The 18,440-nt window shown below is 34.3% G+C and overlaps 1 protein-coding gene across 1 annotated transcript in view; it reads left to right on the plus strand.

Moving 5' to 3' along the window:
* Positions 1-18,440, plus strand: part of LOC129229226 (WD repeat-containing protein 47-like) — a 115,121-nt gene that overhangs the window by 85,188 nt on the left and 11,493 nt on the right. The gene's annotated exons all lie outside the window — the stretch shown is intronic.

Genomic DNA, 18,440 nt, shown 5'->3' on the forward strand with positions numbered 1-18,440 from the left:
ATACATGGTTGTGAAGTTTGCCATTCATCTCAAGCATAAGAAAAGCAATTGTAAAAACTGCTTGAAAAGAAAATTTCTATTTTTAATACATTATGCTATTCAGAAAAGTTTTAATGAAAAGAATTTACATCCCCTTCCCTTTTTTTCCATTTTCCAATCCAGTGAGAAAAATAGTATCAGTATAAATTTGCACACCTAATGCAGCACTGCCACAAGTCGAAAATTGTCGATTTTGAGTTATTTACATGTCCTGGTGCATTTTTATTACTTCTGTTAAAATGCAAAATGCCAGACAGCCAGAAAAAAAAAAAAAAAAAAAAAAATTTTTTTTTTTTTTTTTTGAGATTTGTCAGTGTTACTATCAGAATTTAAGCTAAGGGGCATCACATTGATTTTTCTCGAAAAATAGTTTTTGCAGCTGTAGCAGTGTTGTACTAGGTGTGCAAATCATTGAAGCATGTGTAGTGGTGTAGTGATTATTATAAATAAAAATATTAAAACCATTGCTTGGGAAAATGTTAATAGATTGGGATGCACAGGGCATAATTTAAAGTAATTAATAATTCTGATGCTAAATTTAACTTCTTCCAATGATCATAGTGGAGCACAAGCAATTGCCAAGACAACAAAAATTATTAAATTGCTCTTAATGTACACATTGAGTTAATTAAATGAGCATAATTGAATTTGGCAGAAAATAATCCCTCTAATGAAACTATTTTCATTTTGAAAGTAACCACTAGATGGCAGAAATATTCTAAAATCAGTAAATGTAGAAACAATTAAATAATGAACATACTAGGAAGTTAGTGAATTGCATTGAAAAATTAATTTATTCATCACAGATAAACATGAAGTTTAAATATTTCCAAATAATAACTAATTTAGTGGGAAACTTTCCACATGTGCATGTTCAAAAGAGAATGAGCTTTGCCCAAAATTGCAGCAGATTTCTATCTTTTTGCATCTTGAAAATATTTCAATTATTTTGAAAGTTGGAAATTCTTTTAGTAAATACTATATACCTACTTACTTTATATTTTATTTTAATAAGTTATTTATATTTTTATACTAGATTTAGATTATTAAATGTTTGCAGTTATTTTTTTAGTGGGGATTGAGGAATTAACTAAATTTTAATCAAATATACTCTTAATTATTTGATTTTCAATTTCCTGTGTTTTGTATTTTCCGTATTGCTGCCTATTAGCTTATGCCTCAAAATGTCTCTATTTCGTTTTAAATTTAGCATTCATGTCAGTTAAAATCATAATATAGTAGTTTTGAAGTGAGAAAAATTGCTGGTAAATCCTAGATAATTAGACTGATAATTTAATCCTGCAACAAGAAATTTGGAACATATGGGTCACTTTAAGCATGTATGAAGTCATATTGGAGTGCTTTAAAATGGGAATTGTTGGGAGGGAAAACACAGAAATTTTGAAAAAACTTTTTCCCCCCGCAGGTGTTTATTTCCCTGTGCACCGAAGTATTATTTGCTACTATTCTCATCAATACTGAATGTATATACTGAACACTACAGTAAAAACCCTGTTTTTTACCATCCTATCCGAAAAATGTTTTTTTACCAACCTATCCGAAAAACCTATCCTTTTCGGATAGGATGGTAAAACTCTCTTACTCTTGTCCAAAACTATTTTTAGTGAAATTTTACATTGTAAGCAAATATACAAAACAGAATAAAATCTATTAGTAATATTTTATTAATTAAATACTTTTAGTTAAAACTTAATTTTTAATGAACATTTAAATATGTATTTAACAACATGTTCAGCTGATTCTAATTTAAGTGAAAAGTTGTATTCTTCATCTAAAATTTCAATTACTACTTTTTGAAGAATAATTTTATTTTTTTAAAAAAAAGCCAAATTTTCTACAAATATATGCTAATGAGGGTGTTCAAAATCTGCAATAATCGACTTATATTCTATCGATTAGTTTTTCATCTGAAGAAAAGTTTATACAATATTTAAGAACTTTTTTCAGCTTTGATGTAGTTCTTTATTCTTAGCATTGTTTCGAATATGTAATGATTTGATCAGAAATTACAAGAAAATTTAAAAACCATACATAAATATCCATATAGATCAGTAATCTGGTTCATGTGGACCTCTTAGCATATGATAGCACATGACCATTTTTGCTACAGTATTTACACCTAGACGATTTCTGAGTTTTGAGTGAATAACGTCAAATTTAGAGAATATTCTCTCGATAGAAGCTGAATTAGCAGGACATGATAATAAAATAATAATGTATTCAAAACAGTCTTTGGAATATCCTTCTGGCTCCAGTAATTTTTCTGTTGCAGTCCACCATGTAACTGGATTAACAATTCTTCCAGTTTCAGTAAAATAATTGGAAGGAAATAGTGCAGCTTCTCAGCTTTGTAGACAATTAAAAGTGATGTGCTTTCAGGGAATTTCTGTATGAAAAAAGAACGAGCACTTTCTTTTTGGGCATTTGATAAGCCTTCTCCTTTGTATTTCGGGTTTAACAAATATGCTAGGTAATGAAAGGATTTCATTGATTGATTTGCACATTTAGAAATTTCTTTAACACGAGGTTTTAAACAATCTTCTTTTAGTAATGTCAGCTATATGGGACACAAGTCACCAATGGTCCCGTTGTCGTTCTGCAAGCAGTCCAAGGAATCTGCAATGACTTTTAAGTGTAACAATGTTTCTTTCGGTTGTTTAAAGAAGTTGTAATTATTTATAATGTTGGCAATGTCTTTGTCTATATCTTCCTTATGTTCTTCAACAATTTTTGATATGCTTGTCTGTTACGAAGAAAACTTTCAATGCAGGTAATCTGGCTTTTCCATTGAGTTTCTCCAGGTAGCTGGGGTTTAATTGAGTTAGGTATCTCTTTTAATAGGGCACTGGGTATATGATGGTTGCAAAAGTATTTGTGAACTTTCACAATATTTTGTACAACTTGAACTGGTGTGATGTCTTGTCCCAATAAATTCAAGTAATGTGCATTGCAGCCATATACTATTGAGATATTATTCTCTTCAAACAACTATTCTTTTGCTTTTCATTAACTCGAGTATTATCTGTAACAACAGCTTTTACTTCACAATTATACTCTTGTCGGAGTTGGCCGAGCGGGGGCCACTGTAATTACTTATGGGATTGGTGGGAGGAGACAATTGAGCAGAGTTTGCAAAACATAGCTTTATTTACACAATTCTATGTATAAGATGATAATGAAATATGAAATGATGGGCAATAACCTGACTGACAAGGCCAGCTAAACCCTTCTCGCAAACCACGAGAAGAAAATCGTAGCCTCCCGTCTCTACGGGACCGAGAGACGTACCTCCTTTCTCTTGAGCTTCCAGGGGTCAACTGCCCCTTTTTCGCCGGCGTTCTTTCCTCCCCTCACTTTTGGCGGAGCACGCTGTCAATCGTGACATAGCCCCCTTCTTAGTGTGAAGTATGCCGATAAGGCTTTTTTCACAATAGAGCCGAGGAGAGAACGTCACGCATATAACATCATTCTGATTGAAATGCTTAAAAGAAAATAACATTCTGGAATACATAGCACACATAAATGCAATTAAATAAGCATGAAAACATAACGATTCAAAAAGTTCGCAGGTCTCTTCAGTCAATTTCTAGCCGTGTTAGTGCATCGGCTCCTTGGTTTGCCTTTCCAGGTGTGTGACTCAGCATAGAGTCCAAAGAGCACACCGTAAGCTTCTTTTTCGATGGTCGACCAAATTTTCTGAGTTTGGAACAACTTTTGGCTTGCGAACCCAATCGGGAAAAATTAGCCATTTTCATCTTTTTGAGTCAAACAAGCCGAAACTGCGAAATCTGAAGCATCTGTATAAATTTGGAATGGTCTAAGGAAATCAAGAGTCGCCAGAGAGGAGGCATTGCATAACCTTAATTTCAACTGTTCGAATGCCCTTTCAGCTTCCACACCCCATGGTTTGGAACATTCTTTTTGGTTAACTTTGTCAGTGGCTTAGCGATACGTGTGTAGTCCTCTACATACAACCTATAGAAACCCATTAGCCCCAAAACAGAACGGACGTCATTTTTTGTTTTTGGCCTTTTCAGTTTCTCTATTGCCATTAAGTTTTCTGGATCAGGGGCATGCGTTCCGGACCCGATAATGTGTCCAAGGTACTTTACTTTGTGTTTAGCAAAACTACATTTTCCTAATCTGGCAGTGAAATTTAAATGAATTCCTTCAGAACCCCGCTTCTAAGTGGACCAAATGCTGTTCCCACGTAGCCGAAAAAATGGCAATATCATCGATATATGCCTGTGCATAATTTCTATGTTTATGCAAAGCCTCATTTAACGCTTCTGAAACGTGGCTCCTGATGTTTTCAGACCATACGCCATGGTTTTCCACTACCGTACCCCAGAATGAGTTGCAAACGCAGTTAAATGTTTACTATTTTCCGCCATAGGTATCTGATGATATCCCTTATAAAAATCTAACACAGTTATCCAACTAGCCTTCCCAACCACCAACATTAGATCTTGCGCATTTTTCATAGGAAAACTGGACGATTGACTAACCTTATTTAAGGGAACAAGGGACTTTTGAATTTTACTTTTCAATTTTATAATTTTACACCATGTATTTGAAGTAATAGAACAAAAATAATATTTTCATATCAATATTAGACATTTTAAATGTTAATTTAAAAATTTTAGGGTTAAAAAAGGTGTTTTGTGAGGCATATGGAACGCAACATGGACAGAATTGAAAACACTCCAGGCGCAATTCATGTAAAAGAAAACCAACAATATTTTTTTCCAGATGTAGTTTATCCGTATGAACATAAATGGGCATTGAATTCAATCTATGTGCGTATATAAACTAGAAAAAAAAAAGCAAATTATGAATAGAATTTTACGTTTTTTTAATACGTATGCTACTTTGCTAACAGCGGATAAATAGTAAATTTTTGTATTTGGGTAAAGTAATGCCCAGTTTTATGAAGTATAAGACTGTTAATGTGCTCAAAAATTTTTGAAGCGATACAGTGAAAAATAATGCGGTGGGAGCATTTCGAAGCCACAAAATACACGAGAAACGTAAAACGGAGAAAAGCGGATTTTAAAACTGAGAATGAGAATATAATAAGATTTAACTGATATAGACATAAAATAATGTATTTACATAACTATAACACATATTTACTCCCATTTTTTCTTGACTACAGTATTCTGGCATAAATAATAACTTCATTTAGTGAAAAAAGTAAATTTTAGAGATATTAACCGCATGACAGACGTTTACATCAAACAAAAGTATGGTTCAATTTATACAGAAATTGAGTTTAAAAGTTCATCAAAATGAACCTGCAGCATATGACACACCTTCCTTCTGCGTTTGTTTTCTTCTTTGTTGTGTTTTTTTTAATTTTTTAATCACTCTTGCTTTTTTATATTCAGAGCTGCTCCGATGCTGACTTTGTTTTAGTCTTCTTTTGTCACGCTTTGTAGCTATTGCTACACTTGCGCTGTTTATTTTTTCATTTTCTTTCAGCCTCAAACTGGCTTCACATCCCATGTTAAATTGGCTAACGGCTGAAACTGCAGCAAATTCCACCCTTTTCTTTGACACAAACACTTCCTTTGGGCAATATTTCCATATCACGCTATGAACACTCTCATTCGAGTTTTGAGTCTTACCCGATATACACCTTTTTAGCAGTTCATCGCAAGCAAGTCCTTGATATACAGGCATTATCTTCGCTACAACTGTTTCGGATAGCCAGGTCTTCATTTTGTTATGATCGGGAATTTTTGTCCCCGCTGCTAAAGCTCGTTTATAAAAACACCACGATTCGACAGAGTCTGGACATTTTTTATGCCGAGGTTTATCATTAGTAGACATGCAATGATACAACGAAGCAAATATTGCTTCCTTCATTTTCGGTACACATGGTGCATTATCTCTCACAGCTTTTCGATAATAGTTAGTTAGTTTCATGATAACCCCTTCTGTTAAATTTCCTTTTGTCTTTCCTCCTAAGCAGACTCCTTTAATTTTCCACTCACTTACTTTTTTGCGTAGTCCAGTGCCCATTCTTTTTGCAATGTGATTTATACACTCTTCTTTCAAAATCTCTTTTTCCCCATATATTCTTAATTTCGACAATGTAGAAAATGTTTTTGAATCCCCATCTGAAAGTATTACTGTGTACCGCATTTTGCACATTTCAACGGATCTTTTCCACAACAATTCAGCTGCATAAGTTTCCATGCTGCAGGAAGAACCTTCATAGTTCTTTTCGCAAGAACCTGATTCTTTGTGAGCACCAAACCAAATATCAAACTCGGGACTGTCTTTTCCCAAATCAGCTGCTGTTTTTGTGCAATGGTGGCAGTACTTGGACAGCACCTCAAAATCAAGAACAAGACCGGTCAAAATATCGATGACAAGGCCAACACAGTACAAAGATGCATGGCCTCTTCTTTGCCAGGTTGCATCGTACGAAACACCTATGTCTATTATTTCATTTGAAGGTTCATCGAGAATTTCGTGATGCTCCCTGACTATACATCGCGCTTTTTCTAGTACGCTTTGACGCATAATTTTTCCCTCTTCCGCAAGATTTAGAACATACTTATCGAATGTTTTTCTATCCATTCCTTTGATTCCTAGAGTCAGTGCGAACGCTTCCGTGGCTGCATGTCCTTTGCCGATATTCAAAAATGCTTCTACAATATTTTTGTTTACCTCAAATTTCTTGCTTTCCGGAAGACGAGGGCTTGAGAAAGAAGTACTACATATATTTTTACATGATGAACAGTACAGCTGTAATTTTGATGAAAACCCAAAGTCACCTGATGTTTTTAAATTTATGGTTTTTCGGTCACAATGATCACATGAAAAGTTTTTCAATAAATTATCCACCATGGAGTGCTCGACAATTGTGTAGGAAGGTGCTTGACCTTCATGCAAATCCTCATTTCCAAAGAAACTAAATTTTTCTTCCGTTCTAGAGGTGTTTAAAAGTTCAGTTTCAACTATTCCACAGGATTCATTACAACTAATATTAGCAGAAGTATCTGCTTCTGTAACGTCAATACCATTTTCTGGCACTTCTAACTCTGTTTGTTTATGTTTTGTCCATCTGGACTTTGCTTTCAAAGCAGCAAGCTTGCTCTTCTTTGATGGACGACCTTTCGGTTTTCTCCATCGCGAACTTAATTTGTCCATATTAACAAATCATAAAAAGCAAAAAACTGAGCAAAGAAATGGAAAATATTTTGTTTAAGTATGCAAACGAAGTTATTCGCACTTGTAAACATACAAGCTCGTCAAAAATATAGAAAAATACTGAACGCAATCGAAATATACCGCAAGCCGCAAGTCGGAATGTAAACAAACAAGTATAAGAAACACGGTTGCAGTTTCACAGTTAACAGTTAACCCTTAAAGTGGAACGCCCCTCTCCCACTAAACTAGTCAAAAATGTCTGACCCACTGTAAAGAATTTGCTCTATTTGGACACATCGCATCCACACGCACGTGCTCCGAAAATGCCAGCTACCTTGTTGTCAACCCCCCCTTCTTTCTCATCAAGGTGGAACCCAAATTGACAGTTCAATGCACTGGTCTCGCCCTGTTCCTTGGAGATTTGAATCCTTTTATCTATTCAAATACACGTTATCTGGATTTTTCCGTTTTGTTGTGGTTTGCTGAACAAGGAATGTTCTCAATTTCGAGCTGCCTGCTTCATTTTGTAGCAGTGGGAACTAAATTTTTCTTCGCACTTCAGGAATATTATTTCGCAATACGGTCTTCAACTTTTGCTGCAGGAATTACATATTAAAATTCCTTTTCAAAAAGTCATAGTTTATGCTTGGGCCACATGCAAAATTTAAATTTGTTCAGTACCTACTACGCTACAAATGTTTATTCCTATTCAATTGTTTGCTTAACAATTGTTTAGTTCAGTCTTACTAAAAATCAATATATGAGTATAGGTGAAAGAGGCACCTATGGGGAATTTTTTCCTCGTTTCTTTTTTTTTTCAAAGAACGTTATTAATTTCTCAGGGCAAAAGTGTTCTAATGATAGAAGTATTTTCTTTGAGTCATGATCTTTATGAGATTTTGAAAGAAAATCTATTCACTTTATGGTGTTTGAAAAAAAAAAAAAAAAGAAAAGGCTTCAATTGTTCAAATGTGCTCCGATTGTGCCCGAATATCGTCAAGCCTGGAGCACATACGAACAAGATTTAAAAAAAGGAAAGGACAATCATCATATTTCAAAGAATTACATTGAAGAGTTTGTGACCTATACCAGGACTGTGGAGTCGGAGTTGGGCTTATTTTGGGGTAAAGGAATCAGAGTCGGAGTCATTCGAAACAGGCCTACTCTGACTCCGGGCTTCTTTTTTTCAATAATATTTACCGACTTTCCTTGCATTTTTTAAATAATTTACCACAAATTAGTTCGATTACAAGTATATAGGCCTACTAATAACAAAATAACTGTCTTTGGCAACCAGCAGACTTGATTGTTTATCATACTTTCTGTAATAGCTATTTACGCAATACCCTAGTTTGCTTGTTTTTGTACTCTCTTTAACTAATAGCAACTGTCATCAAACGGATTTGTTGCCTAAAGTAATCCCTTTCAAATAAAAATAATAACTAGTAAAAGGAATGTATTCTTTGAAAAAGCCGGCGCCCGTAGCTTGAGAGGAAACTTCTGAGGGTGTTCGGTAAATTCAAATAAGTGTTGGCGCGGTGAATCCGAAAAAGATCCGATAAAATATATAATCCTTTCCCTTGAGGGAAGGGAGGGAATTGAAAATAAATAAATAAAAAAGAAGCCGGCGTCGAAGTTGGACGATTCAAAATCCAGGAGTCGGAGTCGAACATTTTCCTTCCGACTCCACTCCTCCGACTAGTACTTTGTTAGTTTAAATTGTACTGTAATGTGTCAAATACAAAAAAAAAAAAAAAAAAATATGAATTACATAACAATGCTCACTGTTAAATTTGAAAGTTTCGTAGTTTGTTCCAATCGCTGGAGACAAAAGAAAAAGAACCTATAAGACTGCACAGCCCAAGAAATATTTATTGTGTTAAGATTATTTTTATTATACATTGCTATTAGGTTTCACACAGGTTATTAATGTTTTTAAATGATTTTAAACAGGATTTTTACTTTCTTCTATATCTAATATATAGAAGAAAGTATTGGATTCGTGCAAATTTTCGAATTTCGAATTTTGACGGATTCGAACGTTTTGAGGTGTGCTGAGTCCATTTTGACCATTTTTGGAAAATGTCTGTCTGTCTGTATGTGTGTGTGTGTGTGTGTATGTGTGTCACGTCTGTGTGTGACCAGTTTTTTGTGGCCGCTCTACAGCAAAAACTACCGCATGAAATCGAACGAAATTTAGTACACATATGTGCCCCTATGTGAACTTGTGCCCATTAGTTTTTGGCGCGAATTCCTCCAAGGGGGGTGGAGCAATGGGACGTTTTTCGAGTTACGCGTGCTTGCTATTCCTCAGGAAGTAACTGGCGGAATCAAACAAAATTTGGTCCATATGTTGGTATTAACAGGAACAGGTGCTGATTCAATTTTGGTGTCAATAACTCAAACGGGGGTTGAGCTATAGAACGTTTTTTGTCGTCAATTGTGACTGTTGTATCTCAAGAAATAATGAACGGAATGAAAGAAAAATTTATCGGCAAGTAGCCCTTAGTGGGTATAAGAACTGATTTTATTCTTGTGTCAACAGCTAAAAAGGGGGTAGCGCAATCACCCGTTCTTTTTTTCCATTTTGAGTGCCCTATCTCAAGAAGTAATGCTACGTTCTGGTTGAAATTTGGAATATATGTGAATCCATATGTAAGCAGGCTTTGGTTCAATTTTGACGCCGATCGCTCCAAGAGGTGTTGATTTTTTTTTTGCGAATAAAAATATTTTTATTAATGCAACAATAAGAAAGATGAATCGTAATAGATTGTCGTCTGCGTATTTCTCGTGATTTTAATTGTATGGAAATGATAGGAAATATTATCTCAATGATTTAAAATTTTTAACTGTTGCCATCTTATGTTTGTTAACAAATAAAATATTTGTAATTAATTCAAGCAAGGCTTTTAAAATAACTTTCAATTTTCGCTCTTTGCTTTGCTTTTGCAATAATTCAGACATTGGGATAGTCGTCAAGTTTTTGCATGTGTAATTTTGTTTTTGTTGGGAATATTGCTTCCTCGTCAAGCATGGGGAGGGATCAGAAAAAAAAGAAAAATATAGAAGAAAGTTTCGTGATGGCCACAACATACTAGTTTGTTAATGTTTCGTGTTTAGTTAAAATGTTTCGTGCCTTTTTATTTCCTGTAGTCAGGACTAGATTAACCTTTAAAATTAGGGAAAACTCGGTCTCATTTCAAGGCCCTCACTTTTAGCTTTTGGAAATTTTTCGAAAATTCTATGCACATTGATGCAAAACTTATTTGTGCTACTAGTAATATTTACAAAAGTGATCCAGTAGAATTCAATAGAGTTTATTCCACCTTCCCAGCGAATTGAAATTTCGTACATTACACATGTTGTACTGCAATGCTCGACGAATAACGTAGTAAAATGTTTAAATCAAATTTAACACTTCACAAAAAAAAAAAAAAAATGACATAAATGAGCATTATAACAGAGTTCAACCAAATCTTATGCCAGAAAACATAACTTGTGACCACATTTTATTAAATGTATCCTGACCTTTTATTATTATTTATTTCTTCCAAACATTTTTATTTAGCATGCGGCAACGTTAGCAATCTCTTTAAAAATGCTTTTAAAAGCAGAAACTGTAATTGTTAATCACAGTTTTTTATTTATTTTCTGGCTCCCTAAAAATTCTGAGGAGAAGCTCAAGTTTTCTGACTTTTATGGGGTAATCTGGCCTCCCTGTAGCTGTTCTATAGCACAAAATTCTTGACTAATTATGTAGTAACAAGAAATAAAGAAATACTTAACTATACTTTCTGAATCGACAGTACAAAAAATAATAATAAATTATAATATTTTTTTCTCGAAATTAATAATAACCTAACATTCATGTTTTAAAAAAGATACCGGAACAGCTCACATGAGCGGCGGTTGTTATGTGTTTACAAGTTCTCCATCTTCTACTTTAGGACTAACTTGCAATAGTAAAGAATTTTTAATTTAATAAAAAAGAAATTACACATATAATCATACATTTACGTAAATGTTCATCAGTGGCAGTATCGTGGCGAACGCAATGGGGTCCGCAATGGTGTCCGGCGGCCACCCCCATTATTTTTAGACCATCTCAATGATCTAAGCCCCTATCCCCTCGATTCGTTTTTCTTGTCTGTAAACCTATTTATAGCAGTCATCTCACTGTGTGCACTGTTAAAACCACGTAACAACGAAGTCAAAAATGCTTTCATTTCTTGTATTTTATAATTTACATGACTATATAAACGTGAATATTCATCGTACAGCGTAAATTTATTTAGATTTGTAGTTGCAAAATATGAGGCAGCAAGAAGCTGTAAGAAGGGATGTAAGTTGACTTTTAAAGTTTCGAGTAAAACACGTTTAAATTTTAGATTCTAGATAGACTTTTAATTGATTTTTTTCTAAACTATGCTGTTTAGCAGCACTAGCCAGAACTTCGAGTTCTATCTCTTGCCCCAAAACAGAAAAGAGGTTCTCCTACCATTTCTACTGATTATCGCCAAATTTTAAAATTTTGGATCTTACATACGTTTGTTTCTCACTGTTTCATAACATTTTAAAACTGTATTGAAAAAATAATTGATTGAAATCCTAAGATAGAAAACAAGTAACATTATTGTCTTTTGTTAAAAGCATACTTTAAGATGAAAGACTACTTTTCTTCAAGATTGAAGAGAAAGAAGATTCTGTCTTCATCAAATGATAGTTTTTCTTTTTGTTTTTAAATTTTGAAAAAACATAAATGCGCAAATTATTGTGGTTTTTGGTAATTCCATTAAGTGTTCGTTAAAAATCCCAAAGAAACGATGAAATTTTGCATATTTTTCAAATTTTCAGGAACGTTACCGGCTTTGATATCAGATTTCAATTTTCTTTTCCGCTTCAATTCTTCATCAATAACTGGAACTCTCTGGTCTTATAGTATTTTAAAAATAAAAATGAAGGTTTTTTTTTAATTATGAAGAAATGGTGGAATTCTTCCATTTTGGAATTTTCTGTTTAGTTGTGGATTGGATTATAATATTCAATTTCATTATCTTTTTACAAAAATTAAGTGTTCACCAATTGCAACGTTTCAGGGTTTATAGCACTTAAAGAAAAAAAAAAAAAGATGCAAAATTTTGAAAAAAATTCCAAAAAACCGGCAAAACTCTCCGCGTTTTCGAATTTTTAAGGCTCGTTCGGCTGTCAAAAGCACGCAATTTCAAAACAACTTATTTTTTAAGTCGTTGCGTTCACCAATCGCAACTTCTCCGTGCTACATTCACTCGAAAATAATTGTTTTGATTTTTTCGCATCACTCTTCGCTCTTTCTGTTTTACTGAAGAATATCATTTAAAATAAATACACTCCAATAACATTAATTATATTCTACCAAGTCATTAGCTTAACTTTATTCCGTTCTGTTTTTCATTTGTTACACCTATTTGTTCAGCATCGCAATTCCTATAGTAACATAAGGTTCAAAAATATATGTCTAAGAATGTGATGTTTCAGTACTTATTTAAAAATTGGTTTTCAAGTGAAAACAATGAATCTTTCTTTATGAAAAACAAAGTTCTACAAATATTATAATTCCAGTAATGTAAGGATGAGTTTTGCTAACTCTCCAAAGCATATCTTAGTTTGTTGTTTGACTTTATTGAATGCACATGTTCTTATCAGTCAGCTGAATCACTGTTCTTTATGAAAAGAACTTGAAAATAAGATTTCCCCCTTCTGATGCTCAAGGGATCTGCATTCATGTGGAAGGACAATACCGAGGACTTCCCCTTTCTCGTTTCGTCTCGCAAACGAAACAATGGAGTACTCTAGCTTATGGGCGTTATGGGGTGCAAGTGTCAGGGTCAGGTATACCCCGCAAGGTGTCCTTGGGGTAGGAAATGGCGCGAAGCTGAGACTGGACTATCAACCAAGCTTTTAACATTTCAATATCAAGCCACCATTTTGATACCACCATTTTCACACCACTAAAACCTCTCGCTGCGGCACCATAGGGTACTACAGCAACCCACTTTGAGAATCCTATCTCTATTTTTTTTAAATTGTTAAATGTTGAATATGAAAAACAATTAAGATCGTGCAATTAAAGGTATCCATACTAGTAAAGCAAAAATTTCCAATGAAAGGTTCACGTATTTTGGAGCAGGGCCGACTCAAGTGGTTTTGTCCCCCAGAACAAAAATGAAAAATGACTCCCCTCCTCACGATAAAAATATTGAAATTTATATATTGTTAATAAATACATGCCAATGAATCTTGAATAAATCTTTCACATAGATGACCTTCATCGCAAAATAATTCATATATAATAAATAAGCATTTAGCTTTGATAAATAATCATTCATTGAAGCTCCTTTTTCGATTATATAGGAAAAAAGAAAAAGAGAAGAAGACAAAAATTGAAAGCGAATACTAGAAAAAGCATATCTGGGCCCCTGTGTAACATTTACATGAATTGAAACATTTACATGAGAACTCAAACCTCCTAATTTTTTATAAATGTAATTTTTAATAAAAAATAGTAACAAGTGGCAACCATTTCTGTGGGCACTCATTAAGTCATATCTTCATTCTAAGACAGCGTTGCTTGATTTTTTTTTTTTTGATGAGTAGAGGTGGAACCCTTATTAATGTTTACTTTTTTCATGGAGCCCTGGATTTTTCTTTACACAATGTAATCTACTATCAGTAATATTAAATGTTAGAATATTTTAATGCATTTTTCATGCAAAAAAATTATAATAGTTCACATGGATATTAAAATTTTTTTAACAGCTTTTTATCTTATTTAATGAAGTTCTGACTTTAATAATTCGTGTTTTAGATATTTCGAGGTAGACCCAGTCCCATTTATCTTGAACTATGGAGATTCAACTATATTTCTGTCCTTGGATTTAGTCACATATATATCCATATTTTTGTAATGAGACAAGGTTAAATTTAACATAATATTTGACTCTAATATTTAACTGAAAGTCTGGGAAAAGTTTGGATATATACAAACTAAATAATAATCCGTGATCGGCAATATGAGTAAAAATAACTTTGTGAACCAAAGTTACCGTCATGTACGCCTTGATATAGCATTTTTTTATGCGGCCAGTTTTTACTAGCCGTTGCCCCAACTGTCGCTTTTATTCATAGATAACACCCAAGCGGTCTGAGTATGATGAAAATTAGAACTGGGCCTGAACATCAGTCCCCCCCCCCCCCCCCAACTAAACTGAAAACTCGGCAAAATTGTTTCAGAAAATGTTGTGGCTGACCAAGGTTCTAGCCTCGAAGGCCAGCGGTCCAGAACACAAATCAAATTTCAAAGTATTTTATTCTTTTCTAAATGACATGGGAAATTAATCCGTTGTATTAAAAGAACTGTAAAATGATAAAAACATCGGCAACAAATCTGCAGCAGGAATATTTTACAGAAAATATTTTTACTATTTTAAATTCTAAAATATTTTTAAATACGTTTCTGTTTATTTACCAGAATCGTTAAATAAAAGATTAAGCCCATTTGGAAATTTCAACAGTAACGATCGTCATTGTATGATGGTACGTTAAACAACTGAAACAATAATTTAATAAAATAATAGCAAACTTCGAAACTATGTATAAAGTAACAACGAATAGAAAATAATTGTGGTAATAAAAACAGTTAAATAGAACATTTGTGAACACAAAACTATTGTCCGTCGATTTCAAATATCACTGACTGAAAAAGAGAGTCAGCACCCCGCAGTGTCAGCTCTCAACACCCATTCAGTGAATAGAAAGAGAAACACCCCCTTGGTCAGCGGCTGTCCCTCACGAAATCTGGAACAGGGGAAAGCACAGCCAGAATTTTACGTCGCTGCCGTTTTTAGAGTAGCTTTCAGGTGGCAGAATTTTACGCCGCAGCCGTTCTCGAAGCAGAATTTTCGTGGCGAAATTTTCCGACACGGCCGCTCTTCGATACATCGCTGGGTGAAGGAATTTTACGTCACGGCCGCTTTAAGGGTTAAAGAAAAATCTATTAATTATAGCCAAAAATGATGATTAAAAACGTGTAAACAAAAATCAGCTGATACTTTTATCCCTTTAAATACCACGCCCCCTTTTTTAAAAATGTAAATAAAATGCGTAAAAATCATAATATCACAAAAATGAAAATGGATTATCAAAGCTGGTACTAAGCTCTATTTTTTCGCGCAAAAACAATTTTTGTGAAATTTGGTTGATTTTCCGAATGTATAAGGTCCCTTGTCCCCTTAAAGCTCGAAAATCAGTACATACCCTAATTGTACTATCTTTCTTTGTTACACACTATAGGGTACACAACTTCCGCGTCTGTTTCTTCTATTAACCCTAAAGCTAGTAATTGTCAATCTGTTTATCAACTTCCCCCTTATACACCTCAGGAATTTGATATTGGTGCGACTTAGATCTAATAGCCCCCGGTAGCAATTCAATTTTATGAGGTCGTACACTGCCACTCATATTGGACCTTCAAATAGTTTTTTATGATCAAGTAACAACTTCCATTAAAAGTTTGCATTGATTATTAATTAGATTATCGGGACTTATGCCCTTAATTTCCTCTTTTACATTATGCTTCAGGACTTTTTCTGTTGGCACATTTATTACCTTGCCAAATTCTTCGTCTCCCTCGAATATCATGTTCAAGGCATTGACGGAGGCTATGAATTTCCGAATTTTGTTCTGATGCACCCTGCATGTGCTCCCCTCCTCAAATTTTATAACATACATATATGGCTGATTGTGCTTTATTATTATGCCAGGACCCCACCAATTGCACATAAAGTTTATTTGTGGAATCGGGAACTAACACTATAACTTGCTCTCCCTCTTTAAATTTTCTTACCAAAGATCTTAAATTATAGTGATGCGCCATCCGCTCTTGTTGGATCTCTGCAGTTTCGTTAGCTTATCTTGCGGCTTCTTCGAGCCTCATTTGCATATTTTCCAAGTACAGTGAAACCTGTGTAAGTTGACCACTTGCGGTGCAGTATTTTGCTGGTCAACTTAGACAGGTGGTCAACTTATAGAGGGTAGTAATGAAAACTTTTACTATTATTATTTTTTTTTTGCCATTTCTTGTCTCATGCATTTATTTTTTAACTACATAATTGGAATACTTTAAACTCACTTGCATTGTTTGACATTACTTTATAACAATAAGAAAAAATGTTATATTCAGTACAAAATATTGACTTCAGTGGTTTATTATCCCACTCCCTCCCTTTTAGACACTTTTTGAGATGGTACCGTTTCTTTATTTTTGTTCTTATGTTTCACAAAAGAAGCCTATAATATTATGCTTCTTCAGTTCCATTTATTTTGGAATGTATTTTTTTGTTTTGTTGTTTTTGTAGAGAGCTCCCGATGCTTCCCTGTTCCATTAATTTTACCAAGGGTTGCCTAAAATTGTATTTCTAAAACTTCCCATTTCGGAGAAGTTCTGGGAAGAGCCTCTGACATTCTATTGTAAACAAAGATAGACTTAAATAGACTTCAATTTTGGAAAGAATAAAAAAAAAAATAAGAAGACAAAATCGTGGGGTTGCCCCTTCTTTTTCCTCTCCTCTAGTGTTACCGAAAATTGTAAAATTGCGGCTTTTGACATCAACTTTGAAAATATCGCTTGGAAGGGAACTATAGAACCCCTTCTCCCGATTCTTTTCGCTTTAGGCTTATATAGATCAACCAATTTCGAAAACTTTCCGGGGGAATTACCTGATTCCTCCCTTTCCTTGTGTCCTTCCGATGTTGTCTGTATAGAAGAATAAAGATGTGCCTTTTCAGACTTATGAACATTAGCAGGGCACGATTAAGATAGCAGGGGCCCCTAGGCCAAATTGTTTTTTGGGGCCCCTTTGTAGTTAATCCTCACCAAGTGATAGGAACAGGGGGCCCTGGGAGGTTATGTTATGCAGTCAATCCTTACAATTTTAACCATTGGCTAAAACAGTTTAGGTCATTTGGGGGCCCCTAAAAATCGGGTGCCCTATGCCACGGCCTAGTTGGCCTATTCAGCAATCAGGCCCTGACCATTATTATCTTTCTTTCAAGGTGCATAAAAAATGTGTCAGTGGTAGCTTTATTTTACGTTTCACAATTTTCTTTTTTTTAGATCTTTAAAATTTGATCTAGAAACTAAAAGGAAAATAGAAACTAGCCGTAGTTTAATGTGTCTTAGCTCGACTCGGAAGAATCGAGATCCGGTACTGTTTGATTCAACTTTTTTAATTTACAGAGGTGGGCCAAAATATTCTTATGATGACTGGGCCAAAGTCAGCCAGTCCGCCTCTGGTGTCACCCTATTACTTTTACTTGATATTTCAGAGAACTTGAGTGGGTGGTAGAGTTTGAGATGGTTCAAAGAGATTCAATGTTCTTCCACCTTTAGCTGAAACAGTATTTATAATTTAAAAACTCTAATCTTTTCCTTAACAATTTTCTCTTTGTATGCTTGTAACCCAAAATATTCCCAAGCTCGACTTATTTTTTCCTTTTGAAGCAATTGAGAAAACGCTGGGCGCACTAATGATCGATTAACTGCTAGCATTTTTTAAAACAATCACCATAAGACAATTATGATGAGCCCTGTGAAGGAAAAAGGCTTAAATGAAAAATCGAAACAGTATTATTATTTTTTACTCTGTACTAGCTACATGGTACAAACCAAAAAAGTAAAAAGGATAATCAGAAAAAAAATCCTTTATCTCAAAGCTTTAACTTTAGTTGCATAACACTATCATAAATATAACATTGAATAGCTTTCATTTTCTTTTGGAAATACGTGAATAGAGGTGTGTACAGAAATTTTGGGGTCCGTCACAAATGACTTTTATAGACCCCCCTCTATATTGTTTCATTTCTACATATCTACATTTTCTTCACCCCTCATTTTAAAAATCTCGGGCCTCTTTCAAGCTCGAGCCCCGGCCAACAGGTGTCCCTTCCCCCCTCCCTCCCTGTGCACACCCCTGCATAGATCCATGGAAGCACCCAACATGTGCAAACATACTGTAGGCAAGTATCAAAGAGCTTGCGATTTCACTACTTCCTTGTTTCGCGAAATCATAACAAAATGTACAAATTCCTTTTATTCAGTTATAATCTCTTGTCAGCAGTCAAGTATAGTTTAAATAGGGTTTAAATGCATGCTCTCAAATAAAAGTATACTCTAAAGAGTG

The sequence above is a fragment of the Uloborus diversus genome, chromosome 9 (assembly GCF_026930045.1).
Source record: "Uloborus diversus isolate 005 chromosome 9, Udiv.v.3.1, whole genome shotgun sequence".
Lineage (NCBI taxonomy): Eukaryota > Metazoa > Arthropoda > Arachnida > Araneae > Uloboridae > Uloborus > Uloborus diversus.